Here is a 25,006-nt window from a genome sequence, read left to right as displayed (position 1 = left end):
TCCTACACAAATGCCCTGCTGTCTTAATTACTTCAGATTTCTGATTTTGATATCCATTAGAATAAGTTGTCCAACTTTGTTCTTTAAAATTGCTTGGCTATTTTTACACCTTTGCTCACCTTTCATTTTTCTCAATAATGTATGTGCAGAATTCTTCCATATGTTTATATTTAGATATTTAATGACCTTGATGCTATTATAATTGTAACAATTTAAAATTTATTTTCTGTTTATTGATATTCCATATAAGTAAAATTGATTTCTGTATATTAGAATGTTTATCTAACCACCTTACTAGTTTCCTTTATGAATTGTAATAGTCTTTCTGTCGGACTGTCTGTATGTATGTTCACATATGGACATATATATACACAGATATGAAGATTTTACATATAGTCAGGTCCTCTCTAAGTAATAGGTTTCATTTATTCCATATTAATCTTACAATTCATATCTCACTTTTGCACAAGAGTCTCTAGTGCAATGTTGAATAAAAGTGGTGATAGAGGGCATCCTTGACTTTTTTTTAAATCACAGCAGAAAAGCCCTTCAATATTTTCCTATTAAATACAATTTTGTATATAATTTTTGTACATATCCATTACCATATAAAGTTCACATCTATTACAAAATTGATAACTTTTCTGCACATACTGATATCATATTTTTAAATTTAATGTGGTTAATTATAGTAATATATTTTTGACTGTTAAGCAAACTTTGCATTCCTGTAACAAACACATCATGATTGTATTTGTTATCATATGCATATATTATTGACTCAAGGTTGCTATCTTTTTAAATGGATTTTAACATCATGTTCGAGAGACGTATTAGCCTGGAATGCTCTTTCCTCATAATAACCTTGACAGATTTTGGTATTAAATGTAACTTGGCCTCATGAAAAAATTTGGGAAGTGTTTTCTCCTTTTGCTAATCTCTGCAAAAGCAAATATTTTAAAATATTCACCAGTGAAACTATCTGGGCATGAAATTAACTTTATGACAACATAACTATTCCATGCACCTTTCAAAGAATGTGTATTTGGCAGTTGAATGCAGTGTTCTACATGTGTCAAGTGCAGTTTGTAATTTGTTTTGTCTAAACTATATTCTTGCTGATTTTTTAATCAGTTTTTGAGAAAGTTTTATTCAAATTTTCTATATGCTGGTGGATTTATCTATTTCTTCTTTATATCTCTAAGTTTTTCAATATCTTACTCTGTTATTAAATACATAAAAAATTAGAATTTATAAATATATAGCGAATCAGATATTTTATTATTTTGAAATAATTTTCTTTATCTCAAAAATCTAGAGTCTGATGTGAATATAACTACAACAGCTTCTTTTGTTACTGTTCACATGGTATATATTTTCTCATCTTAATTTCAACCTTTCTGTATCCTTATGTTTAAGATGTGTCTCTTCAGTAAGCTGCATTTTTAAAAATCCAGTCTTGATAATCTTTATCTTATTATTGTCTATAATTTATTCAAATATAAAAGATTAGTCTCAGATTTATATCTGTTCCATCTGTTCCATGTTTCATTTTTGCTCTTTTTTTAAAAAATTTCTTTCTAAATATTTTCTCCTTATTCACTTGTTATACATTATCATTATTTTAGTGTATAGTCTAGAAATGAAAACATACATTCTTGACTTATTAAAGCCTAATATTAATAATCGCTTTCACCATGTCCCAGACAATGCAAGAACCTAGTATGTTGTATCTTTACTAGCCTCCTCCTTTTGTATAATTGTGTTGTATGTTTTAATACAATATATACTCTAAATCCCATGAGGATATTGTTTTATACAGATTTATATAACTATTTTAATTTCCCAGTGCTCTTCCTTTCCTCCTGGATCTCCATGCTTTTCCATCTGCTATAATTTTCCTTATCACTAAAGAACGCCCTACAGAATTCTTCTTATTATTATTTTATTTACTGAATTTCTCCAAATGTGGAATTTTCCCAATTCTATTTTTCTAAACTTTTATATTTTCCTTTATTTATGGGCTTAGGATTTTAGGCTGGTGCTAATTTTTTTCTCAGTACTTTAGAGAAATCTTTTGTTTTCATATTTTCTTTTGTAATGTTGGGTCTCATTTCTATCTTTGTTCATTTGACAGTACTGTGTCCTGCCTTACCCCTTGCTCCTTTTAGTATTTCTTCTGGGTCTTGTTAGATGTGCAGTCCTTGTTCTTTGATGGTGGGCTGGTCACATCTTATTAAATTTGGCTTATTTCTGAGTGACACTCTACATACACTGGCTACTAAATTGATTTGTTTAGTCACAAAAGATAAAAGCAGGGCAGACTCTTAATGAACCTATTGAACCTATAAAAACAACTGTATTTCCATGTAGAGAGGCTCAGTAAAATATTTGTTTATATGACTCAAATATTCTTTGATTCAGTAGAATCGGGCATCATTCGGAAAACATTCCCACCAGTTTACACAGCACAGTATACACCACAGTGGGTCTCCAGCCTTTTGGTGTGAACACCACTTTACAATCTTAAATATTTTTGAAAATTCCGAAGAGCTTTTGTTTATATAGGCAATATTTATCAATATTTACAATAAAAATATTAAAATAATAATAAGGTCAGTATGTGAAAACATAAATAATATTTTATGAAAACACTATTATCCCATCAAAAAAAATTAGCAAAAAGAGTGGCATTACACTTTTTTTTGCAAATTTCTGTAATAGCTACTGTAATAGAAAACAACTGGATTATCCTATCTGCTTCTGTTTTGAATCTGTTGCAATATCACAGGTTGTATAGCTTTTGGAAAACTCCCCTGTACACTCAAGAAAGAATGAAAGTGAAAAACATAAATAACATCTTAGTATTATTATGAAAATAACGTTGATTTAGAGAGTCCCTGAAAGTGTCTCTAAGATCATTGAGCGTTAAATAGCATAAGAAGAAAGAGAAAGGAATTTCTTACATATCCATCAGAAAATAGATAAGTATTGGTATTTAAAATAATACCAAGAATGTTGTAAACAAACAACAGCTGTCAGAGGAGATTTGGTCACTTGATTGAGACAGGATCATGTGCACCTGAGAATCAATACTTGACTGCCTAGCTAATCAGTATGGTCATAACATATTGCAGCATAATAGAGAAGACGTTCACACAGCTCTATGAAAATGTAGCCAGTTCAGAAGCGGGGAACCTGTGTTTGTTTTAAAAAATAATCAAGGACGTGAAGAGTCAATACCAAGAACAGAGAGGCATTCTGGTCAGATACAGAATCTCTGTCACCTGGGCAGATTTCACTGAAGGTAAAGAATAGCTTTTAATATTCCTGCATAATAGAAGACTGAATTCTTCAAGATCAATTGTCATTCTAATAAAGAAAAGCCAAAGTCTGGTTTTGCAGTAATATAATATTTGAAAGTAAAGGATTCATACTCTCCTTTCTAAAAAAATGATTTTCTTATGAACAAACTCAGCAAAACTGGGCAAACATTGCCAAACTTTGGACACGTTCCATAGCTTATTTTCATACTAAAATATTAGAAACCAAGACAAATAAAATTCATTTCCCTTAACCTTTCACAACTTGCCATACACACTCAAGTTTTGTCTTTCACTATGCTCTTTTATATTCCGGAATAAACAGAAGCTTTCCTTTAGGACAAAATTACTCTCTTTTTCCTTGAAAAGCAAGAACTCATCCCATAACCTTGTCTACACAGTTGCATTTCTCTGTCAATATTGATCTTACGATATTCCAACTTCCCATATTAATGATAACTTTAACCAAAGTAACTGCCTTGTACTTCACAAAGAAAATGGGTAGATAAGCAAGAAATATCTACCCTATATAATCATTTTGCAGATTAACATAAATATATGGCACAACTTTTTACAGCCACAAACAACTTTTGTATCTTCTTAAAGTGGCATGACTGAATATGGCCCAAGAATTTAGCTATTCTATAGCATATAAAAATAAGAAGCAATATCTTAAAACAGTGCTTATATAAATTATATATAAATATATATATCATATATATTTACATGCCATTTTATATAGAATATATATTTTATTTATAGGCAAATTAATATGTACTATATATTAAATATAGATATAAATAAATAATACATATAGAAATGTGTGTAATTGTATAATATAAATATCTAACTATATATTGTAAATATAAATATATGTATTAAAATTATGCCTAGTAACCAAAGCACTAGTATTTTATCTTACCCAGAAATTATCTATCAAAAGATTGTTTATTAATTCAATTTAATATGAGTCCAAGTTTTTAAATTAACTAAGGATCAATCTTTGAAATTGTGTTCAAGCTAACATGCTACAAAGCATAATGACTATTATGACAATGTTTTGCAGAATAATGATTCAATTTAATTGAAGATATAATTTTACATTTCACAATCCTAAACATTATGTTGTATTAATAAACTCAAATCTGATAAAGAACTGTACACATACTTCACACTAATAATCACAAAAAACATAAGATGTGTGTTTTTAAACGAAAATTGTCCTGGGTTATCAAGAGACTCTTGTGAACTTGGATTCTCATATAAACAAGTTCGTGAGCAGAAATTTCTGAAAAAATAATTTTTGTGTCTCTTAAAAGCCAAGTATATTAAAATATTACCAGGTCAATTTCTTCATTTTCTATTAATTTTTGAAATATTAGACTTATTTAAGGAACTTTATTCTCTATAAAGCAATTAATACAACACCCCTTGAATTTGAGTCTTGATAATCTAATTTAATAACATCTTATAAATATTTCAACTCACAAAATGAGAGATAAAGGCTCTTAATTCAAACATAGAGACACACAGAACTTGGAGCTTAAGTTCTATAACCTCCATAATGGGTTAAAATAAATACAGAAATATAAAAACTCCCTGGTCCAGGTTTCAAAGACCTGTTTTTTCCTTCCTGGAGGCATGGGATATTTTCTCAAGTAATTTGCTTTCCCAAATAGAATAAACAAATTTAAAAAGACCATCAAGCAGGATTCCCTATCAGCTCTCGCCCAAAGAAAAAATAATCCCCATCATTCACTCCACACTGACCACTAAGTGATCAGATCATAAAACCAGATTCCTAATATTTTTTGCCACCAACTGGGAATAATTTATTGGCCCTGAACAAATGAGAACCAGAACCAAACTTGGTCTAGAACTGGAAGCAAGGTCAAAAACACAAAGTTAGGAAAAATAACAGAAGCAGAGAGTCAGCAAGCTAAAGTTCTGACGCCTCTTGGGAATTACTCTGAGAGCCAAGACTAGGTGTGCAGTCTGGTGTTCCTCTCAGGTGCTTCGGTGTAATTGTCTCCGGCAGAACTTCCAAAACTGTTACAGTGTAATTTTCTAAAGTTAAAAATGTGACAATCATACAAACATAAAATAAACATGTTTCAACGATTTTACTCATCTCATTCATCAATGAGGGAACCATTGATGATGGTAAAACTGGTTCAAAGGATAATTCAAGGAGCAGAGATTTTTGTCTTCAAGCCACTCCTGAAAAGATTTTGATAATAGAAATAAAACTGTTAAATGTGCTGAAAGCCTTAAAAGTGAAACCCTGAAACCTTTGGGCTTTCTACCTGACAAAAATCTATAAGTTCACATTTAATTTCACAGTTTCGGGACTCTAATAAAATAGTAAATAGCACAGTAAAACACAGGTACATCCTCCTAGATAATTAAATAATTCTGGAGCGAGCCTGTTACACAAGGACATTGAGAGGACATGCCGTCATCCTCCTGCTTTATTTCCAAGTTATGGATTTTTTTTTTCTTAATAAAGTAATGGTAAAAAGAGTTTCACCACACATAAAAGGCTTAAGCAAGGTCACTCAAACACAGAAGGCAATTCATTTTGACTTGCACAATCTGGAATGATATTGTAACTTTCAGAAGGGAACTATTTCATCAACTGCAGACAACCACACATGTTAAGTGAAAATAGTATTCCTAGTGGCAGCCTGCATCTTTTAATTAAAAATATAAATCATTAGTAATAAGTAATAAAGATATAAACAACAACACATTTTGTCCGATAATATACACTTTCAAGCCATTTCCTTGAGTCTTAATACAATGCCATAAAGAAAACAGGGCAAGTTCTACATCCCCATTTTACTGATGATATTCCAATTTGGGACCAAGGTATAAGAAAGATATCTTTCCTTGTCATGAAGACCTAGATTAGGTACAGAACTGTAAAAATAAAGTGCTTAAATATTATCAAAATATGCCACCATGTTCATCTGTAAGTCTATAGAATAAAAATTATAACTTTTTAATAATCAGTTGAATTTCTTAGAAGAGATTCCATCTTTAGATCACATTTAAATAGAACTGAATTTCCTAAGTTGAGAAAAAATCCTGAACAGGTTAAAAATAATCTTTTATGCCCAATACATATTTTTCCACTTGCATAGATGGCATTTTAAACACCTGCTATTGTAAATGATCTTATTATCATTAACAGCCAAACCTGGGAATGGCAGAGCTCTTACTGCCCTATGTGTTCAAATAGTCGTACTGTTTTTAATTAGTTAAACCATCAACATCTACCTATAGCAAGCTATTTTGGGTTATATATGGCAACTGCTATAAGGGCAGAACTTTCATTTTACCCAATTGCATTTTTCATTTTCCAATCATATTTATTATATATAATAGATATGATTTATTGGAAAAAAATATATATCTGTTACCTGCTATGCAACAAGATAAGAGTTTCCAATGAGATTCCATATGGTTGTAGGATAATTTATATTTTCTGTGGTATTTTAAAACGTTCTTTAAAATTGAGGAAGAACAGGAACGTGGAATCAGACTAACTTATGAGAAATTTTTAAATCAATTTCATTGATTTTTATTTTATGGTATTTCTAGCTCTGAGCAAAGACTCCAAAGCAAAAGAATTTTGGAAAGACAACTGGTTTATTTCAAACAACTTTTTCAAGAGGATCCATGTTTTGGATATGCAGGCTTAACAAATAAAAAAATACAAGTATTTAAAAGAAAACAAACACATTTAAAAGAGCAAACACATAGAAATCCCCACTAGATAACCAGGTTACAATTAGTCTGTTCCTGGTGCCAGAAGTTTTTTTCCGCATGATTATTATTCCTGCAAGCGTTGTCATGTATCACTATTGTCAAAATTAAGAATGAAGTTGTTTCTGTTAGTCAATAACTTACAGGAAATGTCTCAAGATTGTATTTATTTTGGGGACAGAACTAGAGAGAGTCATCCCGGTTTTTTGTTGTTATTTTTGTCTATTTCGTGGGCAAAATTTTTTGCATTTCTGAATGTGGGTTATGATGTACCTGTAGAGGAGGGCAAGTTGTCAGTCCTGTTTCTATACTACTACTAAGTGTGACAGAAGAAAATAGAAATCATAGCAATATTATAGTATCTATTCATTCTTATTCACTCAAAAAATATTTATTGAGCATCAACTTTGAACCAGACTCTGAGGGAATGGCAGTGAAGAGAACAAAAATCCTGCTTTCATGGAGCTTATAGTTTAGTGTAGGAGGTGGAGAATAACAATTAAACAAGCAAACATTCTCTCAGCTATTGACAACTGCTGTCAAAGACCTCTAGCAAGGGACCTCTAGGAATGCACCTGAAATCAATCAAAGTTTGATTTAGTTTGCTGCAGAAAAAGAGAGCACACTCCACAGGAACCTTGAGAGCATTTCAACAAAGGGAATTGGAGAGACATTATTGGAGTTGGGTGTGAGCTGGATGGTTCTAAGGAAAGATTAGGAAAGCGGGGGCCAGCTCTGCATTGGATACTGACTGAGTGCTGACTGTATGCCTGGTGTTAGAAATAATGTGCAGAGGTGCTGGCGCACAAATAATTATAAAGCTGCAGAAATGGATGAAACGACTGATGGAGAGTGCATGTAGATAAAGAGAGTTCTCAATATTAAGTCCCCGAACACTTCCTAATGAGAAGAAACATCCATTAAGGTAAGAAGAGGGGATAGGGGAGAGGGGAAGGAGAAAGGGGTAAAAGGGCACATGAGTACAGTGATGAATGGCAACTAGACTTTTGGTGGTGAACGCGATGCAGTCCTTACAGTTGAAATATAACGATGGGAGGAGAGAAGTCAAGATGGCAGCGTAGGCAGACTCTGAACTCACCTCTTCCCAGAGACACAGCCAATTTACAACTACTCGTGGAAAAATTACCCCTGAGACAGAACTGAAAACTGGATAAGAGGAACTCCTGCAACAAAGGACAATCCTAATTGAGGTGGAAGAGGCAGAAACTCCCTTCTGGAGAGGCAAAACACCGCCTTCACAAGCCACAGCGCCTCACGGCCACCCGGGAGCCGCCCACAGGTCTGCAGCCCTCCCTGGAGGATCGGGGCCCCGAGCTGGGAGCGCCCCCGCTGTGGGCATTTTGTGGACCCAGCACAATTGAGACGAGTGGCATAATATCTGACTTTGCCTGCTACTAAAACATTGGGGAGTATCCCCAGAAAAGCTGGTTCACAAAGAAATTAAAACTGGCTCTCAAAGGGCCCACGCGCAAACTCACCCGTTTCAGAAAGCAACCTAAAGTCACCAGAAAGAAAGGTGCACAGTTCTTGGGTGAAAAGAGACTCACCTGATAGGGTCTGAGTTCATCTTGGTGAGAGGTGAGACCTCTCCAGGGACTGGGACATTGGTGGCGGCCCGGTGTGGGCATGCTGAGACAGATGCCAGCTGACGCCATTGGAGTTCTCCCTGGGGACTGCTAGCCCAGGTCTGCCCCACCCACTAGAGCACCGATTTAATCCAGCTCAGCCAGGGCAGGCAGCCCACCCTAGAGACTGGCCCCACCCAACAACAAGCCCTTAGGCAACTTGTGGGCCTGCTAAGTGAACTACCTGGATTCTCTGCAGCATGGCAAGTGGGTGCACCTCTGTTGGGCAGGGCGTGCACAAGGAGAGGGTGGAGAGTGTGGGGTGTTGGTGGACTGTGTGGTGCTCCTGCCTTGGAGAGACTGGGTCCACTTCAGGAGGTCGGGGCACACACACGGGGCAGGACTGTGCTGACTGTGTGTGGACCTGTGGTTGGTGGGGCATGTCAGCTGCAGAAGACTTGTGTTTCTGAAAGACCCACATAGGGGATTTGCCTCACCTTTCAAAGCCTGAAACAATTGGGTGCTCCTGTGCCTGAGGCCAGCCCCACCCAGCTCCAATCCTCAGAGAGCTGACAAGAGACCTAAAGGCTGGAGGCTTATAGCAATTGTAAGCCCCTGAGCCTAACAACCTGCCACGTTGGGGGCCTACTCACTTAAAAGAAATACTGCAACACAAATGTGCTATTAGAACTTTCAGCCAACTGTGCTGGGGCTCCCCACACCCAATAAACAGGCAGAAGGGCCCACAACAACTACAAGCACCTGAGCACTGCAACAGCTCTGCCAGGGGCATAGCTCAGCCTCCCTGGGCACCGACAGGGAGAGCAACCATGTCACAACAGAAGGATACATGGAGCTCATATAGGGGTCACTCCTGGAACATTCAGAACTGAGGGAAGCACACTGCAGGGCCTCATAAGCCATCGGGTATATAAGGTCACTTCTCCAAGAGCAGGAGACGTGGCTGACCTACCTAACACATAGACACAAGCACAGGGAAAGAGGCAAGATGAGGAGGCAAAGGAATATGTTCCAAGTAAGGGAACAGGACAAAACCCCAGAAAAGGAACTAAGTGAAACAGAAATGAGCAACCTACCTGACAGAGAGTTCAAACAAAGAGTGTTAAGGATGCTCACTGATCTTGGGAGAAGAATGGATGAACTGAGTGAGAACGTCAACAAAGAAATGGAAGGTATAAAAAAGAACCAATCAGAAATGAAGAATACAATACTGGAAATGAAAAATTCACTAGAGGAACTCAAAAGCAAAGTAGAGGATACAGAAGAACAGATCTGTGAGCTGGATGAAAGACTAGAAGAAATCACTCAAGCTGAACAGGTAAAAGAAAAGAGAATTAAAAAGAGTGGGGACAGTCTAAGGGACCTCTGGGACAACATCAAGCACACTAACATCCATGTTATAGGTGTCCCAGAAGGAGAAGAGTGAGACAAAGGGACAGAGAATCTATTTGAAGAAATAATAACTGAAAACTTCCCTAACCTAAGGAAGGAAACAGACATCCAGGTACAGGAAGCACAGAGAGCACCAAACAAGATAAACTCAAAGAGTCTCACACCAAGACACATCATAACTAAAATGTCAAGAATTAAAGATAGAGAATCCTAAAAGCCCCAAGAGAAAGACAAGTTACATACAAAGTAAACCCCATAAGGCTATCAGCTGACTTCTCAGCAGAAACCTTACAGGCTAGAAGAGAGTGGCATGATATATTTAAAGTGCTAAAAGGAAAAAACCTACAGCCAAGAATACTCTCCCTGTCAAGGTTATCATTCAAAATAGGAGGAGAGAGAAAAAGTTTCCCAGACAAGCAAAAATTAAAGGAGTTGGTCACCAAGAAACCAGTACTACAAGAAATGCTAAAGGGACTTATTTAAGGGGAAAAGAGAATATCATAAATAGGAAAAATTATCTATTCCCATGATAAGACAGTAATGGATACAAATGGACAAAAAAAACATTAGATATGATATCAAAAACATAAAATGTGGGAGGAGGGGAGTTAAAGAGTAGAGCTTTCACACAGAGGTCAAACTAAAGAGACCATCAACTTAATATAGATTCCTATATATGTAGGTTACTGTATAATGACCCCGTGGTAATCACAAACCAGAAACCTATAATAAATACACAAAAAACTAAGAGAAAGGAACCCAAACATAATACTAAAGAAATCCATCAAACCACAAGGGAAGAGAGCAAAAGAAGAAGAAAGGAATAGAGAAGGACTGCTAAAACACTGAGAAAAAAAAGCTAAAATAATGGCAGTAAGTACATAGTTATCAATAGCTCCCTTAATCGTCAATGGACTAAATGCTCCAATTAAAAGGCATAGGGTGGCTGATTGGATAAAAAAACAAAACCCATATATATGTTGCATACAAGAGACACACTTCAGACCTAAAGACACTCACAATCTGAAAGTGAAGGGATGGAAAAAGATACTAAAGACAACTGGCAATGAAAAGAAAGCTGGGGTAGCAATACTCATATCAGACAAAATATACTCTAAAACAAAAACTGTAACAAGAGACAAAGACGAGCATTACAAAATGATCAAGAGAACAATCCAGCAAGAGGATATAACACTTGTAAATATCTATACACCCAATGTAGGAGCACCTAAATATATAAAGCAATTATTAACAGACATAAAAGGAGAAGTAGACAGTAACAAAATAATAGTAGGGGACTTTAACCCTCCACTTACACCAATGGATAGATCACTGAAACAGAAGATCAGTAAGGAAACATTGGCCTTAAATGACACACTAGAACAGGTGGACCATCCAAAAACCGAAGAATACACATTCTTTTCAAATGCACATGGAACATTCTCCAGGATTGATCACATACTAGGCCACAAAACAAGTCTCCATAAATTTAAGAAGATTGAAATAATACCAAGCATCTTTTCTGAGCACAGCGGTATAAAATGAGAAAGCAACTACAGGAGGAAAATCAGAAAAGCCACAAATATGTGGAGAGTAAATAAAATGCTACTGAACAACGATTGAGTCAACAAAGAAATCAAAGGAGAAATCAAAAAATACCTGGAGACAAATGAAAACTAATATATGACATGCCAGAATTTATGTGATACAGCAAAAGTGGTTCTAAGAGTGAAGTTTATAGCAATACAGCCTATCTCAACAAACAAGAAAAATCTCAAATAAACAATCTAACAATGCACCCAAAGGAACTGGAAAAAGAAGAACAAACAAAGACCCAAATCAGTAGAAGAAGGGAAATAATAAAAATCAGAACAGAAATAAATGAAATAGAGACCAAAAAAGCAATAGAAAAAATTAATAAAACCAAGAGCTGGTTCTTATATATAAAAAATATAAAATTACAATGAGGGAGCAATGTTTGTTTTTTTCAATTTTAAAAAAGCACAAAGTCTTAAAAACATTCAAATGTTAAATCTAAATCTTTTAGTGATGTCACTTCCATGTGTGTGTGAGTGTGTACACGTGTGGCAATTCAGTGTAAAATGTTTAATTTGACCTGTGCAGTGGCTGATCATTACAACCGATCAGAAAACAACATTAAATCATATAACTTACCCATTACTTAAGTACATGGGTCAAACAAAATAGGCAATTCTGAAGAGAGATTTGTAGCTCATTTTTGCAAACCTGATAGGGACATTAAGGGCAGAGAAGGAAAATGTTATTTTTACATGCATCATAGACCTAGTTTATCTTTTTTTTGCCAAGACCTCAAAAGGTAGCATCTGGATAAAATAAAACTAGCTGTGAGCCTTCATCTGGCTAAAAGGAGAAGCATCTGGAGGAGTTGGCAAATGCTGCCCTGTTCCTTCATTGGCAACACACGCCTTTTCTATAACATTGAGCTTGGAGATGTCAAACAATTTTGAATTCCTCTTGGTCCTGGAATCAGATGTTATAGTAACATACACTTACTTAGGTCTAGTGAGAAACTTGGGTCAGAAGGCACCTTTCTCATATGATTTCAGTCACCTCAAAAAAATTACTCCATCAGTGCTCAGGGAGATGTTTTGTGTCCATGTTGTAAAGACATAGCCACGGATTTCTGAAGCTAGGGTCATTATTGCTCTATGCAACTTAATACTATGAATATTTAGAGAAAAATGGTTTCCACAGATTTGTGAGCAGATTCAAAAGAAGGTCATTTATGAGGTTTGTAAAAAGATCAATACAGAGGCCAGCCCCGTGGCGTAGCAGTTAATTTTGGCATGCTCCACTTCAGCCACAGGCACAGGTTCATGGGTTCAGATCCCAGGCGCAGACCTACACCACTCATCAGACATGCTGTGGTGGCAACCCACATACAAAATAGAGGAAGATTGGCACAGATGTTAGCTCAAGCAAAAAAAAGGAAGATTGGCAACAGACATTAGGTCAGGGTGAATTTTCCTCAGCCAAAAAAAAAAGATCAATACATGAGGATTAAGTAGTTCTGTTCACAGGTTTTTTTTCCTTGCACTAATATATGTCTTCTCCATATAGATAAAGATGAAACAGAGGTCACTTCATCCATTGATGTGGCAAAACATGACTTATACATTCATTCATTCATCCATTTGTTCATAAAATCATTCATTCAGCAAGTTTACGCATAGTGCCTACTATATTCTAGTACTATACTCATGGCTAGAAATATGTATTTGAAGAAGACCTATATTATCCATGATCTAATTCAATTTGCATTCAAAAAAGGAAAAATTGACCACATATACATAAAAAATAATATAATTTCTGATTGCAATTACTATGAAGAAGTTAATAAGAAAGATTATTTTGTGGAAGATGATCATCAGAGGCCCCTCTGAAACATGACATTTGAGCTAAGATCTGTATGACGTTACAGCAACTTCTCCAGGTATTGAGGTGGTAAGATGAGAGTCCTTGAGGTAAGAAGGGGCTTGAGGTTTTTATGGAGAATAGAGAGGGAGTTAGTGAAGGTATAACATGGTGGAGAGGGAGATAAGGGCTATGTTATGAAATGAGGTGAGAAAGAAAGTCAGAGACCATCATAATGAGTATTGAGGCCAGGTCAAGGCATTTATGTTTTATTCTGAGAGCAATGAGAAGCCATTGAAGTTTTTAAACAGAAGTGAAATTACTTAGTTTATATCTAAAAAATGTTACCATGGTTGCTGTGTGGAGAATTAACTCTTTGGATCATGAGTGGGCCAGGGAAACATGTTAGGAAGCTATTTCAATAGTCTAGATGAGATATGATGGTGGAAGGGGAGGAGACAGAAGAGGATGGATTTGAGATATATGTTTTGGGAAAAATTGGAGGAACAGAAAAAGCATTTACTAAGGAGGGAAGAGAGTATTAGCAAAAGAGGAATAAAGCAATCCCTTAAATTTAATATTCAGAACTGGGTAAAGATTTCTGCAATATTCAGCACTTTACACAGTAGGGAAAGGCTAGATACTTAAGGAAGGGGAACAGAGCAAGAGCTCCAGGGATGTAGTAGTTTTGAGGTCAAAGTGGTTATTCTAAGGTGTTTAGAGCCTAAAGGGGAGTCAGTTTGAGAGCTCAGAACTGAGCACAGTGGCAGCACTAAATAGAGAGAACGATGTGAATAGTCTGGAAAGTCATGGCCAAAGAGGCAGGAGGAGAAGTAAAGCACATGGCGCCAGAAAGTTCAGGAGAGGAGCGTGTTTCACAACGGGTGTCAGCTGCTGCACATGCTCAGGATCAAAAATGAAAGCCTGAGTTCAATACACCGCTCGTCGATGTTGTCGAAAAAGCCTTATTTCACAAAAGGGAAGATTTCTCGTTCATTCAATATCTGTTATATTCTAAAATAAGTTGTGTCGATAGACACAATAACAAAATTTCTTAGAAATTCTGGAGAAAAAGAAATGATTAGAAATGAGCATAAAAAACTCTTCTTACATATAATAATGCAGTTATGTGATGATCCTGTTTAAGAAGCAAATAAATTTAACCAATTGCAGAGATTAAAAAGAAAAAGATATCAAATTCCTATATAACAGTATGATCTTTTTGTCAATTTCATCAAAAACATGTCATAGGGAACAAAAATCACAGCTTACTCCCGTGTTCCCTTGCGACATAGGACAAAATAGAAAAGACATCAGATTTCTAAGCCACGTTACAATGTGATAAAATAAAGAAGAGTTGAGGGTTGCAGTTGGGAGTGAAAGAAAGGACAAATTCACCACTACTGAAGGTTTAGCTCTAAGGAAAGTAACCTAATTTCCAGTTAGAGAAGTAGATCTTTAATTATAGTTTATATATTTGATTATTCTGTGAATTTTAAAAAATAATGACTGTAGTAATAGAATTCTTGGTAATCTACTAAAAAAAATCTGCATTTTTCAAAGCTGTCCATTGAAATTCTCCTTTGATAATTATTATGTAACCACAGCAAGATCGTGGATTGAGCCATAAATCTACAGTGTGTTTAATTTAAAACAAAATTTGTACTTGGTAAAGAATAGAAACTGCAACTTTTATTTCTATGTAGGGCTGTACATAATTTATAATAACCTTAAGGCAGTTGCAACGCCTGAAATTAAATAGGAAATAAAATTATTCCCTGAAGGTAGTGAGGTTGATGTTAAAAATGCATTTAAAAATAGGTACACAAATAATTTATACTATTATTGTGTACATTACTCAGCAGCTGTGACCTCATTACAAATCCCTCCACACATTTCTCAGAACATAACTTTAACTTCTTTGAGCATGATGCTTCTAGTATACCTCATGTTACTCTTATAAAAACACATTTTATATGGCAAACATGAATAGTTGCTATTATACCAGACCACCACGAGTCCTGGTTCCCTTTAGTATGGCTAAAGTAGTAGATCTGTTGGGAGTGTTATCAAGTATCATTATCACCAAATAATATTCTTAATCAATGAAGAACACATGGTAAGGACACTGATTTTTTTTTTTTTTTTAGTAACGTTAGTGGGTTCAATCATTCGTATGACAAATATAGGAAGTGTCTATTATACACCAGGTACCTCTCTAGATAATGGGGATCTATTAGCAAAACAGACAAACAAACATCCTCATCTTCATGGGATTACAAAAATTATACATACCCATTAAAGAAAATTTTTAATAAAAATAAAATAAAGAAGAAAATAGGTAGAATAAAATTTTTAGTGTCTGATCTTTTTTTGTGTGTGTGAGGAAGATCAGCCCTGAGCTAACATCTGTTGCCAATCCTCCTCTTTTTGCTGAGGAAGATTTGCCCTGGCCTAACATCTGTACCCATCTTCCTCTATTTTGTATGTGGGACGCTGCTTGGCTTGATAAGACAGCATGGCTTGATAAGCGGTGCATAGGTCCGCACCCAGGATCCGAACTTGAAAACCCCAGGCCACTGAAGCAGAGCGCATGAACCCAACCACTACGCCACCGGGCTGGCCCCTGATTAATCTTTTATTCTCCTCTTTGTACACAGTCTCATACAGACATCCTGTGGATTATTATATTAAAATCTATTTGCATTTAGATTCAGACAAGAAAACAAATCTAAATCTTGTAGCTGAATCCACTCAGTACAAGTTTACCATGTGCCAAGACCTGTGCAAGACAATCATGAGCAGGGTTCTCTGCCCTCACCATGTAGTTTACAGGCCAAAGGGTAAGACTGACTTTCATTTCACACACACACACACACACACATATTATGGTTAGTTTTATGCAGGAAAGGTACATGATAACTAAAAGATAAAAGGAGTGTTGAGACTAAGACCTTAAAAAAAATCTTGAATGCAACACAATTCACTCTTCCACACTTCCCGAGTTTACCTCCATCATGATCCTAATATAAACTGCACTGAAACCCTTCTCTACAATACTCTGCTCTTTATATCGCTTTGTGCTTTGTTTCCTCTCATGCAAGCTCCCATTGCATTTATCCTTCCAAGAAATCTCCACACGTCCCTCCGGAACTTTGTACTGTACTGAAAAAAAGAAAAGCTACCTTTTCAACCTTTTCGGAAAATGCTTCCTCCCCTTCTTAGCATTAAATGAAACTACTTTCTGCACAGCTGTCTTAAGGAGAGGGGCTCATTGTCCTACATTCCACACATCAGGCATGGCAGATGGGATCCAGCCGTCCCTAATGATGCTTTTAGATCATTCAAGTTCTATTAAAAACCCATTTATTTGGAGCACCTGGCTATACCACTGGCTTCTCAGTTCCTCTTCTTTTTTTTTTTTTTTTAAGATTTTATTTATTTTTTTATTTTTTTTCCCCCCCAAAGCCCCAGTAGATAGTTGCATGTCATAGCTGCACATCCTTCTAGTTGCTGTGTGTGGGACGCGGCCTCAGCATGGCCGGAGAAGCGGTGCGTCGGTGCGCACCCGGGATCCGAACCTGGCCCGCCAGCAGCGGAGCGTGTGCACTTAACTGCTAAGCCATGGAGCCGGCCCTCAGTTCCTCTTCTAATTCACTGAAGACGTTAGCTGCATTATCTTTGTCTCCATACTCTGCAAGTTTTGAAATTTTTCTGAGAAAAGTCTATGACCCACCAAAGGGATTAAGATTTAGGATCTTAATCCTTTGACTTCATCATCTTTAATAACCTCAGCCATTTCTAATACAATAGAAACTGTGGTCATGAGTCTGCAGCCACAGCTTGCTTCTCTCTGTGAGTTCTGTTCCACCATCATGAACCCTCCCATCTGAGCCAATTACCGACGCGACCTCTTTGATGCTTCTCTTTCGTCTTCTCATGTTTGATAATCAGCTCCTAATTATATTTCAAATCTGAACATTTATTTCCATTTATTCACTTCCACCGCCCTAGACCATGTCACCATAATCACTAGCTTTGGCAATGGTAGTGTTAAAAATACTAAAGAGAGGAAGTCAAGTAGTTAGTAAGGTTAGTTCTCAGTTCTTCCATGGCACTAAAAATATTGGTTTTTATGCCACTTTTTTTATCAATCTTGGAGGACATTATCATGGTCTCTTGTCTTTCAGGAAAGCACCATATATAAATGATAATAATTACTTCCATTTGAAGTTCACCAGGGCTATAAAATATGAGGAAAATATAAACCTGGAGAGGTTACCTAAATATTTTCTAAATGTTGTTTTTCCACATAGCTTAATCATAGATCAGCATCTATGAAACATTTAGCATTTGTGTTCTCCAACATTTCAACAATAAAACTAAAATGCAGTTATAATGATTGTTTTATGTTTGTGACAGGCATATTGTTTGCTATCTTTCACCAAGTTATTCATATCTGACTGAACAATAACTTGAACTATAAGCCAGACAATCCCAACACTCAATTTTATGTCATCAGGAATGCAAAAATGTTAGTATCTATATCAGATAATTCTAGATATTCAGATCAAAGGCAACCTAAAAGTTATGGACTAAAAATTACTTTAAACATTTGCTAGATAAGTTTCTGACTATATGACATTCAGAATTTTGATAAGCGAGAGTTAGAATTTAGGAGATGGACACGCATAGATTCCTAAAATACTATGGAGAGCTCAGCCTTAATTGCTCGACATGTGGCTGTTTCTCTGTTGGCACTGGGTGCAATGCCCTTTTGCAGGCTGTATTACTGCTCCAAGAAGAGTGATAGTAATTGCTTTTCCTTCTCCGTCATATTACACAGCACCAAAAATGTCATCAGGTATAGATATTTTGCCAATAACTCATTGTTCTTTCTCTCCAAGCACAAAATTTGTCATTCAAGCTGCTATATTGGTTTTGCAAACTTCTTGGCATAATAAGACTCGCTTGTTTGTTCTACAAGGAGTGATTTTTCCATGGTTTTGAGCTTTTCTCTTTTTTAAAAAACAAAATCCATCAATTTTGTACTGAAAAGCATCATTTTGTCCTTGTGCTTCTCGGGGATAAAAGCTCAGTTGATGTATCAAAGATTACTATATTTTGTTAAAAATGATGCAAAACCTTTGTTGGCTTTACATTATAGTTTGACAAAGTTCCATAACAGAAAATTCACTATGTCCTGGAGGCAAATGGATATTCTCAATAAGAAAATCCAATTTACAGATATTTGTCATCCTGCCTACTCACAATTTTCTTCTTTTAGCTGTTTGTGCAAAACCATTGACTTGCCCTCAAATGCTGTATTTTATCATTGATCCCAAAATAAGTCTTAGAGAAGTCAAAATTATTGCCCAAGATCACAGAGCCAGAATGTGACAGAGGATGGATTGAAACTCAGACCAACATGTCATTTGTATTCAGTTCTTCTGTCCAGCATTCTAATGAATTAAAGAGTTTCCTTAAATCGCATCATGAACATCGCATGAATAGTAAGTTATGGTATTACAAAAAGGATTTACTCAATAACTTGGCACAGCAGCTTTTAGATATAATTCTATTAAGAGTGTAAATACTATAGATTGTAACTACCTAAATTTTCATTTATTTATAGTGGTAGATATATTAAAATATTTTACTTATTTATCAATAGGAAAATATTTAAAGGAGAAAGATAACAGAAAAACAAGCTGTAATGTTAGATTTTCCATTTTTACTCAGGATATAATCTTGATTCTGTGCTATTGTGTAATAGCCTCCACAGCAGTCTGTTAAAATTGAACAAGATGGTATGCCTCATTCCAAAGAATATCATGACATTGTTAACATGTGTCATTTTATACTTATTTTCTTTTCTCAATATAGATAAAATTTGTAAAACCTTCAATGGGAAGACCAGACGACTTGCTCACACGCTGTCATATTGTCACCGCTGTCTTGAGTGAAAACATTGTCACAGACACTGTGATTCACTTTGCAGCCCTTAGGAAAGTGGATGCTCTCTCAAAAAGATACTTCTTTAGAAAAAACAGGTCGGTGCTGCTCTTTCCTATTTTATAGTTTGTGTTGTACTTTGTATCACTCCTACTGTGATTATTCAATGATCTTTTCAAGAAAATGAAGTTCAGAATATAAATGTTTATATAAGATCGTAATTTAAGGAAATTAGGATTCTGAAATATATTTAAAAGTGGTAAAATATTTTAAGGTTTATTTGAATTTTCTATTAAGTATTTTCTCCCTGTGATATATCATTTAAAAAAAAAATGTTACTTCATAGACAGATTCTCACATCAGTCTGTACCTGTTTTGTGAAACTTTTTGATTTTGAGTAAATGCTCTACACGATAAATAAATACACTACAGCATATATATTTATATCTCTCTTTGGCCTGGCTAGTTAATGAAATCCTTTACTTTTCTCCAGCACCCAACTGACCATACAGTTCTCCACACATATTAGGCATTTGGATCCTTTGGAATGACTATATGTGAATGGAAATGTTATCAGATGTAATATATTCTCATTACCCATAAGTTCCCATTCATATTTTAATATTTAATAGCTAATTTGACATCCAAAGAGATAGAATGAAAATATTTCTCAGACTGGACTTCTTGTATAAATTAGATTACAATTTATACAGTTTAATTTAAATACTTTACAGGAAAAAAGATACAAATGCAATCGTGTCAGTAGGAGGAAAAATCATTCATTGCTAGACGAATATGATTTTCTTCTTTCTTCCCTCACGGTTTTTCTTTACATGTACTAGTTTCTCACCGTGTCTGAAGGTATTACTGAGTTAGCTGTAGGAATGAGGATCACAAAAGCTGTTAATAAAAAATATTCTCTAGCTCACCTATAAGATTTAAAAGAGAAAATTGGCTTGGCTTATGAGCATAACCCATGTAGTGGCACTGACTGTCTGATTCTACATTTTCTGAGATATTGTTCTAATGTAATATTGGCCTGAGAATTCCACATTAAATTTTACCTATTGATTGTATTTTTGTGTGTAAAATTTTATTTGGAGGTTACACCTTATTTCATTTCTACTGAAGTTCTACTTTTTTTTATTGCTTTTAGCTTTTCTTTTACTCATATATGGTTTTAGCTTCTGTGTAAACTTTTAGTTTTCTCTAGTATCGCAATGCCTATTTTATTTATAAAGCTTTATGATACTCTTTCATGCTAATAAACTTAATCGTGAAGGTGTACTTGAAATTTCCAGATGAAATAACATTCTTAAGAACTTTATTTAGAACTTTGACATATAAAAACTGTATATATTTAAGATATACAACTTGATATTTTGATATATGTGTATATATATTGTGAAAAGATCAGCACAATTAAGCTAAATAACTTATCCATCACCTCTACATAGTTACCATCGTGCATGTTAAGAAGATTTAAGATCTATCCTCTTAACAAATTTCAAAATACACTACAGATTAAGTAACACTTATGCAAAATACACAATTGTTTATATTTAACATTATATCTTCCTTTGTCTAAATTTTATGCTTTTGTTTTTTCTGCGTGGCTCCTAGATTTTTGGATTTCGCTGTATAAATTATGCTTTCTGTAATGTAGTCTTAGGTGTTTTGGCCGTTGGGTATATTGTTTTTAATTCTACTGGTGTTTACTAAAATTTACAGAATTCCTACAGCTATTGCTATGAAATGACCAAAGTCAGTTTGGTCATGCACAACTCTTAGGTTCTTTTCAGCAGATAAAATCAGCCACCGAAAAGTTTGAGGAGGGGAGAAAGTCTTCCTCATACACAGGCAGTTATGAAGTGTTTGTTAGCCAGTAGAAGGTTGAGGAAACAGCTTATAAACCTATAGTGCAGGCTTGCCGTGAGTCCATGCAGCCTGTCACTTAGGTCTGCGGCTCACTCAGGGAGGCCAAGACGAGACTCCAGAGGTAGGAGTCGGTTAGTGTGGCAGTGGTCCTCGTGCAACTGCAGCCATGTGCAAGGATCTGGGTGATTCCTCAAGTGCTTGCCGGGTTCTTATACCCCACTGATGCAGGCACAGAGCATTTTTCTACAATATTTTATCCAACTGACATATCTTGAATGCCTCTAATTTCAACAAATGGACATACAATTTTGACTTCCATTACTACTAATTTTACTAATAAACTCATTTCGAATATTCATCATGCTAATAGCAAAGCCTCTGGTTGATAGCTCAGACCCTGTGGGGTGTTTAACTGTAACATCATATCATCTATGCTGAAATATTTTAAATCAATTGAATATAGCAAACAGCTATATTTGTCTTTTAAAAAATTAGAAGTAAGTTTGTAGAATAAATAATGAGAAAAGTAGGTCTTCTTCTAAGTCCTCTTTGGTGCACATAATCCTTATTGTGTTTTTGTGTCTGTTTCCCCAACCTTAAATGGGGAGGAATATATCCAGCCTCTGCATTTAGCCACAAGTCAGACACCTGAAGCGTGGCTAGCCCTTGTCATTGTCCACTCCTGTGATACCATCTTCCAACCTTCAGGTCACAACTAAAAATTAGTTTGTGCAGAGACCCTAGTTTAATTTGTAATGCCTAGCAAATATTTACCTAGTGAAATCTATAGGACTGAAGTAGATATTTTTCTTTAATTTTGTTTCGTGACTAAGAGATTCAAATACAATATTCTGCATTTTATTAGTAATGTAACAAATGAAAGCACTTAACTGCTTTTACTGCTCCCTGTTCTCATAATGTTTATTTTCCCCATTCATGAAGTAGCTGGAGTGTGAATCAAGTTTGCCTCATAAACGATATTTAAACAATGGAAACTAAATTTCCAATAATAGGGAAGTGGTTAAATAATCTCCCTATAAATTTTTATGTCTAGAATTTATATTATGTAACCTATAATTCTGTTATAGAGGATTATCTCATGATAAAAGAAACTGCTTGATATGATGTTTAGTGAATAAAGCATACATTAAAACGACATATACATGGTCTTTGTTATCCTCATTTAGGTAGAGAGGGAGAGAGAGCATCTTTTAGGCACAAGCTAGGGCAGTGGTTCTCAAAATATGTTCTGGGAATGCTCGAGAGTTCACAAGACTCTTTCACTGCACGGCCAGAATCACTCATGGGTAAAAGTCCATTCAAAGCACAAGATAGACCCGCAGATTTTAATATGACAATATTCAAAAACTTTATGATTTCAGATTATACATTAAAACTAATTTTGAAAGAAATACCACTTTTTGAGTTTTGATGTAATATCAAAGAATATCTGCAATTATCAGAAAAATCCCCTAAATTATTCCTTGTTTTTCCAAGTATATATCTGTATGAGACTGGCTTTTCTTTATATATTTCAACAAAAAGCATGTTGCAACAGTTTGAATACATTAACAGATACAAAAATTCAATGTCTTTATTAAGCCAGATAATAAAGAGTTTTGTAAAAATATAAAAAATGCCACTCTTTCAATATTGTTTGTTTTGGAAAATATAATTACTTTTAATTTAAAAATATTATTTATTTTAGCATTTCAAAGTGCAAAGGGATCTGGAACCAAAATAAGTAAGAATGATTGAGCTTGAGTGTTGTTATCAGTTGCAAATTTCTCAGGTAAAATATCATTTTATAGATTCTCATTGCAGGAAATAATGCATGTAAAAAAGATAAATGCTTACATAATGACCATCCTGAAAAGTTGTGCAATTTACTTTATTTAATATATTGATTTAAATTTTAGAATAATATATGCAAGTTGAAACTCTTGGAAATAAGAGTGTGCTGGCAAATCAGTTAGTTTAATACAAACTAAACTGGTTTAAAAGCATACAAACAGTGACATCAGTAAGGTGGTGGAATCGGAAGCCCCAGATCCTTTCACCCGCAGAGGCACTGACTTAACAAGAATAGATGGACCGAATGGATGAAGAAGATGTGGTATATATACACAATGGAATACTACTCAGCCGTAAGAAACGATGAAATCCAGCCATTTGTGACAATATGGATGGACATTGAGAGTATTATGCAAAGTGAAATAAGTCAGAGGGAGAAGATCAAATACCGTATGATCTCACTCATTAAGTAGTAGATAATAACAACAACAAACAAACACACAGAGAGGGAGGGAGGAGGGTAAAGGGGATAATTAGGCACACGTGTGTGGTGGTGGATTGTAATTAGTATTTGGGTGGTGAACATGAGAACATGATGTAATCCGTGCAGAAATAGAAGTATAATGATGTATACCTGAAATTTATACAATGTTATAAACCAGTGTTACTGCAATAAACAAACAAACAAACAAAAGAATACGTGGACCAATTGGCCTTTATAAGAAATCCAGAAACCAGTCAAGAAGTCCTGTACCCCAGGCAAGTGCAAAGCCCAGTAGAAAAATCGGTGGTATTCACTTGCCAGAGGCCCTTCTCCCCAGCATGGTGTGGTATGATAGAAAGAAACCTCCTAGTTCCCAATTTCTCCCCAGGAGGAAAGTGGAATGTAAAAGCCCAACATTCTAACTTTTAAGGGACTGCCCTAAGGACTAGTTTCTGATGTGAATAAGTCTAAGCACTGACACGGAAGAGGCTCCAGTTTAGGGGCCCACTGAAAACAGAGGCAATCAATGTGGCTTGATCCAGAGCCTTCAGTACCATAGACAGACATTAGGGGGCTCTTGAGTAGAGTACTTTTCTTGTAATGTCTTTGTCTGGTTTTAGTATTAGGGTAATGCTGCCCTCACCGAATGAGTTAGGAAGGATTTGCTCTGTTTCTATCTTCCGAAAGAGATTGTAGGAAATTGGTATGATTTCTTCTTTAAAAGCTTGGTAGAATTCACCTGTGAACCCATCTGGGCCTGATATTTTCTGTGTTGGAGGGTTATTAATTATTAATTCAATTTTTTTAATATATGTATGCCTATTCAGATCATCTGTTTCTTCTTGTGTGAGTTTTGACAGCTTGTGCTTTTCAAGAAATTGGTCCATTTCACCAATGGTTGTCAGATTCACAGGCATAGTGTTGTTGACCATATTCCTTCGTTATCCCTTTAATGTCCATGGGATCTGTAGTGATGCCCCCTTGTTCATTTCTGATGTTAATTTGTGTTTTCTCTCTTTTTTTCTTAGTTATCCTGGCTAAACACTTATCAATTTTATTGATCTTTTCAAAGAACTAGGTTTTGCTTTTGTTGACTTTCTCTGTTGATTTCTTGTTTTCAATTTTATTTATTTGTGCTCTAATTTTTATTTCTTCTGCTTATTTTGAATTTAATTTAGTCTTTTTTTTCTAATTTCATAAGGTGAAAGCTTTGATAATTGATTTTCATCTTTCTTCTTTTCTAATATATACATTTTCCTTTAAGCACTACTTTCACTGTATCCTTCAAATTTTATGTTGTTTTCTTTTCATTTAATTTGAAATATTTTTTAGTTTCTCTAATTTCTTTGACTATCTCTTATTTAGAAGTATGTTATTTAATCTCTACATATTTTGCGATTTTCTAG

The sequence above is a fragment of the Ceratotherium simum genome, chromosome 15 (assembly GCF_057802395.1).
Source record: "Ceratotherium simum simum isolate JZ-2026a chromosome 15, ASM5780239v1, whole genome shotgun sequence".
NCBI classification, from domain to species: Eukaryota; Metazoa; Chordata; class Mammalia; order Perissodactyla; family Rhinocerotidae; genus Ceratotherium; species Ceratotherium simum.
This window is presented reverse-complemented; position numbering follows the sequence as displayed.